Source organism: Mandrillus leucophaeus, unplaced genomic scaffold (genome assembly GCF_000951045.1).
Source record: "Mandrillus leucophaeus isolate KB7577 unplaced genomic scaffold, Mleu.le_1.0 Scaffold1121, whole genome shotgun sequence".
NCBI lineage: Eukaryota > Metazoa > Chordata > Mammalia > Primates > Cercopithecidae > Mandrillus > Mandrillus leucophaeus.
Window position 1 is genome coordinate 290,340 of NW_012099444.1, and position 7,550 is coordinate 297,889.

The window sequence follows — 7,550 nt, forward strand, 5'->3', positions numbered from 1 at the left end:
GAGCCCCGGGGAGGCGGCAGAGAAAGCCGCTCGCGCACCTGTGGCTGCCGCTGTTTCCGCTCCCGAGAGAGCCGAGGTCTAGAGAGCCGGGGTCAGGCGGTGGCTTCCTCTCCTGCGCCTCTAGACTGCAAGGCACAGCTGCTGCGCAACCTTCTCGGAATCAGCCGGAACAAGGTCTGCGAGTAACCCTTGCGCCAACAGCCGCGGCCACTGGTTTCGTTTCCTGGATCTTACGTACACAACGCGGTTTCCTTTTCCTGGTTCCCGCGTTGGCGCCGGGGGACCCGCGGGACTATTGCAGGATGAAGAAGCTGGAGGAGGGACTGCACCCACCACCAGGTGTGAGGCCCCTCCCCTACCCCCGACTTGCTTTCTTGCTCATTGGAGAGACTCCAGAGACTTTTGACCGGTGGTTAAGGAGAGGAACTGGGACTCTGTCACTAACTGGAACTGGAAAGTCATCAGCTGGGGAGTGACCTCCCCCGGGAACTTTCTTTACTCTGACTTTGACCTCCATCCCTCGGAAGCCCGTGGCTTTTCAAGGCGAGGAAGCAGAGGCAGCTTAGACTACAAATGAGGAGTGGTCAAAATTGTTTTTTTTTTATGGTGCCTTTTCTTTCTTGCTTTCTTGCTCTTTCTTTCCTTCTATTAAATTATGTGATATTATTTTTTATTTTGTTTTTTTAGGCAGTTATTTAAATGTTTTTAAGAGCTCACCTTATTTTTTAATAAATATTGTTCCTTTTTAAACTAAAATAGTTTTTATTGTCTGTATTTAAGTTATGTGTATGACATATCCATTAACTCCTATAATTACACATTTCCCCCCTTGGGGCAAGAGCAGCTCTAATTTACTCATTTAGCATAAATCCTGAATACCACGATCATTAACTATAGCCCTCATGTTGTACATTAGGTCTTCCCATTTGTTCGTCCTACATGTTTGTAACTTTGAATTCTTTGACCTAAATTTCCCCATATCTCCTGACCCTACTCCAACCTGGATGACCCTGGATAAACCGGTGGTCCCCAACCTTTTTGGCACCGGGGACCAGTTTCACGGAAGAGGATTTTTCCATGGACCAGGGTCGGGTGGCAGACGGTTTCAGGATGATTCAAGCATATTGTATGTATTGTGCACTTTATTTCTATTATTGTTACATTGTAATATATAATGATGCTGTCAGTGCAGACACATTTGATGACATGGTGGCCTTCAATAATTGCTTCTATGTGTTCTTTGTGTTCATGTTTTCATGGTTTCTGTTTTTTTTTTTTTTTTTAACAAAACAAAACAAAAACTCCAAAGGCTTGTCTTTTAACGCAGGGTGCTTGGTCTCCATGTGGCAAAGCAGTTTTGCAGGTTTCGAGGCTTCATTGGATAGTCGATCATCACATATTATACAAAGCAGGGTTGGAGAATGTGAACCACCTGTGGCAGTGAACCTGTAATTTAAGTAGGACTCTTGGCATTTTCCTTTAAATGTGGCTTTCTTTTTGTTAGCAGTTTTAGAGTCTTCTGTTGTCTCATCATTGGGTTTTTCCCCATTTTCAAAGAAGCTGTCCAGTAATGTTTGTTTTTCACTCACTTTGGCTAGACTAGGCTTAGCTTGTGGGCTTAGCAAAACTGTGACTAAGACAAGTGCACAGTGTGGGAAAGAGGTGCGGATGGAAGTGGTAAAATAATGGGTGAGCCATGCACAGACTAAAATAAGTGTTGGATTCTGACTGAAAGCCTGCCACCAGATGCAGCTGTACAATTGAAGTACATCAATTTTCCACTATAAAGCCTGCCTCCAGACACAGCTTAATTGTCACTTCTCACTTGCCCCTCACTGATAGGGTTTTGATATGAGTCTGCAATCAATGTATTTATTATGGTCTCTGTGCAGTCAAAACTCTCTGCTAATGTTAATCTGTATTTGCAGCTGCTGCCCAGTACTAGCATCACTGTCTGAGCTCCACCTAAGATAACCAGGCATTAGATTCTCATAAGGAATATGCACCTATATCCCTCACATGTGCAGGTCTGTGGCCTGGGGCTTGCGGACCCCTGCTATAAACCACTGCTGTATATATTTGACCTTTTCTTAATTTCATGTAAATGAGATTGTGCAAAATTTTTCTTTCTGTGTCTAGTTTATTTCATTTAGCATAATGCCTTCCAGGTACATCCTTGTGATAGCACCTGGCAGAATTTCCTTCTTTTATAAGGCTGAGTAATATTCCATCGTGTGTGTGTCTGTGTGTGTGTATACACACACAATGGAATATATGTATCTTTCTTTATACATTTGTCCATTGGTGGACACCTAGATTATTTCTATTATCTTGACTATTCTGAATAATGCTACAATGAACATGGGAGTGCAGCTGTCTTCAGGAGATGGTGATTTCATTTTCTTTTGGTATATACCCAGAAGAGGGATTTCTGGGTCATATGGTAGTTCTATTTTTAATTTCTGTAGGAACCTCCATACTGTTTTCCATAATGGCTGTACCAGCCTACATTCCCACCAACAGTGTACAAGGATTCTCTTTTCTCTACACCCTTGCCGACACTTGTTATCTCTTGTCTTTTTGATAATAACAATCCTAATAGGTATGACATAGTATCTCATAGTGATTTTGATTTGCATTTTTCTGATGAATAGTGATGTTGGGCACATTTTCATATACCTGTTGGCTATTTTTATGTCATTTTTGAAGAAGTGTCTATTCAGGTCCATTTCCCATTTTTAAATTGGGCTATGTCTTCTTGCTATTGAGTTGTATAAGTTCTTTATAAATCTCGGAAACTAAACCCTTCTCTGATAACATGGTATGCAGATATACTTTTTTCCAAACTATAGGTTGCCATTTCATTTTGTTGATTGTTTCCTTTGCCGTGCAGAAATTTTTGGTTTGATGTAGAAATAATATTGTTAAAATTTTCATGCTACCCAAAGTAATATATAGATTCAATGCAGATTTGTATGAAACCACAAAGGACCTCAAATAGCCAAAGCAATTCTGAGAAAAAAAAATTGAAGTCAGAGAAATAACACTTCCTAATTAAAAATTATATTACAAATTTATATAAAACAGAATGGCACTAACATTAAAACAGACAGGTAAACCAATGGAACAAAATAGCTCAGAAATAAATCCAAACATACACGGTCAACGAATTTTTCACAAGGGCCCCAAGAGAACACGATGAGGAAAGGATAGTCTCTTGAATAAATGGTGCTGGGAAGACTGGATTTTCACATACAAAACAATGAAATTGGACTGTTTTCTTACACCACACAAACAAATCAAAAACAAAACGAATAAAAGACCTATATGTAAGACCTCAAACCATTAAACTCCTGGAAGAAAATATAAGAGAAAAGCTCCTTGACATTTACCTTGGCAAAGATTTCTTGACTATCACACCAAAAGCTCAGGCTACAAAAACAAAAACAAATAACCGAGACTATATCAAATGATATTTTAAATATGTTTTGGAAATCAAACCAACCAGATTTGCTTAGAATGTTTAATTTTCCAGCCCTGCAGGTGGCACAGAGACATGTAATAAATAAATATTTATTGAACTGAAGTAATAAAAATTTCCTTTAACATTTGTTACTTGCAAAAGTAATGTGATTTTTCAAACAATAAAGCGGCAAATGCAGAAAAGAAGTGAAATCTTGTCCTTTTCACTCCCTAGTTTTATTCCCATTATCTGAAACCCATGTTTGAAGATTTACTAAGAGAAGTGAGAGGAGAGAACAGGAAGGTGGAAAACAAATTGAGAAAACATGATGGAAAAAGGTAGAAGGAAAACAAAACCACCTAGGTTTGATCTCTTTCTCTTCAATTTACCATCCCTGTGACCTAATGAAAGTTACCTGACAGCCTCCGTGCCTCTTTACGAAATCTATCAATGAGGGTAGTAATAGTATCTACCTCATAACATTTTTTGAAGCTTCAGGAAGTTAAAATACATAGAAGGTTTAGGGTGGTGCCTGCCACAGGGTAAGCATTTGCTTTGGGTTTACTGATGAACTGCTGCTGCAGAAGGGCAGGAGGCTGTAAAATTCCAGTAGCTTTCATTTTCTATATTTTTCAACCTCTCCTTCCCTGATGAATAGTGTATTTTTGACCCAAAACTTTTCTGTCAATTTTACACAGAAGAATTCTCCTATCCTTTGCTTAGGGTGGTACCACATTGTCTTCGTGGAAGTAGGAAGTTAGGCTGGGTGAATTGGCTTGTGACTAGACCTTCAAGCATCCTCTATTTACTTTCTAATTCATAAATTTGTTTTTTTATTTGACATCACTAAGTCCTCAACCTCTTTGGATTTCTGTGGTGTTAAAGTGGATCTCCTGAATCTTATGTTCCTTTTTACACACTTTAGGTTATGATTTTCTGAGTCTTGCAAAATCAGTTTCCACTTTTGCCTCTTCCTCCCATTTTCTCAAATTTGTTGCAATCTCACTCATTACAGTAAATTCTCATCTTTTCATAGTCTTTGTGGCATTTACTGCTTTTGGGTTCTTTATTTTGTTTTAACTGTCTTCATTTTCATTTTATTATAGTCTCTGAAGAAAGATACCATGTTTAATTAGAAAACATCCAGGTACTGTATAAATTATTGTTTGCCTAAATAAAGCTCACTATTTGCTTTGACATAGTAAAATAGTGGTTCCCACATTTTAGCATGCATAAGTATCACTTAGAAATCTAATTAGAACTAAATTTGCAGAGTCCCGTCTTTAGAGTTTCTGATGGTGTAAGTACAGGTTGTGCTTTGAGAATTTGCTTTTCTAACAATTTTCCATATGATGCTGATGATTGTTTTCAACAGACCACATTTTAAGAAGCATTTGCTGAAAGAACTCTATTTTTTTCAGGTATTGTGGAACAATGCATCATAAGAGGAGGGTCATAGCACAAAGGATGAATTTTGAGTAGTAGACAATCATAGTGATTCTATTCTCCTTTGATTGTAACTTGTATAACTGAGGGCATATAATTTATATTTAGCTAAGGGAAAATCTTCTTGAGGGCTTCTAGGAAAGGGTTTACTGCTTACATTTGTGTGTGTGTGTGTGTGTGTGTGTGTGTGTGTGTATGCATGCATACATACATAGATACACATACAAGTATATATGTGCCTCTTTCTCTCTTGTATAAGGCAGTGATATGTGGAATTATGGCAGTTATCTTCAGATGACAGAATATGAGAGAACAAGTCTTAAGGATGGTGGATCCAAGATGTTCTACGTATCTTTCTAAGGACGCGTGATGCACTGATGACCCACTACACTCATGGAGGACTCACATACTTCAGATGACTCATTACATGAAAGCTGGCTTGTGGTTATAAACTCTATAGATATTTCTCTTTACTCTTGACCTGATTTCATATTCAAGCAAGTTTCTTTATTGCTGTTCTCTTCTGCATGGTGGAGTTTCTTTTCAATTTTATTCTATGGTTGTAGTTCTTTGTGATTATGGCTTTTTGTTTGAGCTATAAAAGTTTATTTGTAGTCAAAATCATTGTACTACTGAGGGTTTTAATTGTATTCCTTCTGAAATCTTTAGTGCTCTTAACTCTGCTTTCTGGCTTAGAATCAATACTTCCAAGACTCCCACAGCTCCAAGGAAGAATTGATATAACAGAGCTTTATGGGAAACAGCAGCAGAAGGAAAATTTCACTTTGAATCACTGGTCCTGACAACTGGGTGCCTGAATGTCACCTAAATTACACAAAATCTTTTCTTTTTTTTTTTTACGGAGTCTTGCTCCGTCACCGGGCTGGAATGCAGTGGTGCTATCTCGGCTCACAGCAACCTCCACCTCCCGGGTTCAACTGATTCTCCTGCCTCAGCCTCCTGAGTAGCTGGGATTCTAGACATGCGCCACCATGCCCAGCTAATTTTTGTGTTTTTAGTAGAGATGTGGTTTTACCATGTTGGCCAGGATGGTCTTGATCTCTGACCTCATGATCCACCTGTCTCAGCCTCCCAATTTTTTGTTAATCAACATTGGGCTATATTCTATTGGGTAATGCTGGGGACATTACCATCAACCCCAAGACTTTAATAACAAATAAAATATTAAAATTAGGCTATAAAACAATTACATAGAAATGTTCCTCTTTGTAAGTGGAGGACTCTGCTTCACAGCATCATTTAGAAATCCAGGTTAATGAAAACTCTGGCATCTTTAATATATGGCTTCCCACGTGGCTCTGGGCTTTGACATTGAGTCTGTAGTCAGAAGATGGGAGAAAAGGGTTGTATATGGGAGATTTTTATGAACCACACATGAAATTGACACATATTATTTCTGGTTCCATTGTATTGGTTTGAAGTCAGTTGGATAGCAGCCACACTTAATGGAAAAGGAGGCTGGAGGATGCTGTCTAGTATCTGCCCAGAAATATGAGGAAATATATTTGTGATTAATTAAGAAATATTTACACCATCTTCTGAAGATTTTCACTAAAGAGTAAGGCCAAAATAAAAGCCCCTCTTTAATAAACTGCAGCCAGATATATGATCACAAGTATTTATAAAATCTTAAATCCTAGTGCTATAACAAAAACACTTCCAGAAGTTTGTAATAACCATCATTTTTAGCAAGCCAGATTTTCAATACCCATGTTTTCAGGTCCCTCTGAGAAAGAGAAAATGGATATTTTAGAATAATAATGTGTAGAAATTACAACTGAACCTATCAAGATTTTCCAAGCACCTTATTGCAAGAGAAAAATATAGAATACATAAGGAGGGTATTAATGCAGAAATAACATTTCTGTGCCGACCTTGTGAAGGAAAAGTCTTCTCAGCTAAGTTTTGAAAGAAGAGTAGAAGATATTCACAAGCAAAAGACAGCAACATAAGCAAAGGAAGGCCATGGTGTATTTTAAGAATACAAGCAGTTAAGTATGACTATAGTGCAAGATGGAGCAAGGTATGGAATTTACAGAGACTCTGGATCTTGAGGAAGAGACACTTAACTGTGAATCAAAATTAGTGTTCTATCTTTCATGGAATAGAATTGTTGCTGAGAAGTGGCTGTCTAGCCTGGGACTGTATTTCCTTGCATAGAGGTGTGGCCACGTGACTGAATTCTAGACAATTAGAATGTGAGAAGAAACAAGGGTTTAAGTTCTAAGCAAGAATTTTTAATAGGTGAGCCTTCACTGCTATTTTCCATCCATTGGTTTGATGCAGAAGATGATGAGCTCTTAAGGGATGGCTGAACTGCAAAACAAAGAATCCCTCCACCCTGAAATTCCACATGAATAGAAGTTGTCCATTAGCCAGAAACTCTCACCTTGATAGTCATATAAGGGATAAACAAATTCTGTTCGAAAATTTGTTATAGCAACTAGCACTATCCAAGCTAATAATCCTGGAAAGATTGAAAAGGAGTCGTTGGTATAAGGCCGTATCCCATAGAGAGGACATTGGCTTTTATCTTGGAGGATAGATTGAAAAATGATATAATTTTAAGTATCACAAAGACACTATTAAGCTCTTGTTTTAAAAAGACTAAATTAGTGAC

General features: G+C 38.2%; 1 protein-coding gene across 5 annotated transcripts in view; it reads right to left on the minus strand.

The window, feature by feature from the left end:
* Positions 1–431, minus strand: part of LOC105550231 (phospholipid scramblase 1) — a 39,676-nt gene extending 39,245 nt beyond the window's left edge. For 4 of the 5 annotated variants that reach the window (XM_011995118.1, XM_011995106.1, XM_011995130.1 and 1 more), the window contains exon 1: positions 39–431. The gene's annotated coding sequence lies outside the window, so the exon portion shown is untranslated. The remainder of the gene's footprint in view (positions 1–38) is intronic. The other variant, XM_011995124.1, reaches the window with a different exon arrangement.
* Between the last annotated feature and the right edge of the window lie 7,119 nt (positions 432–7,550).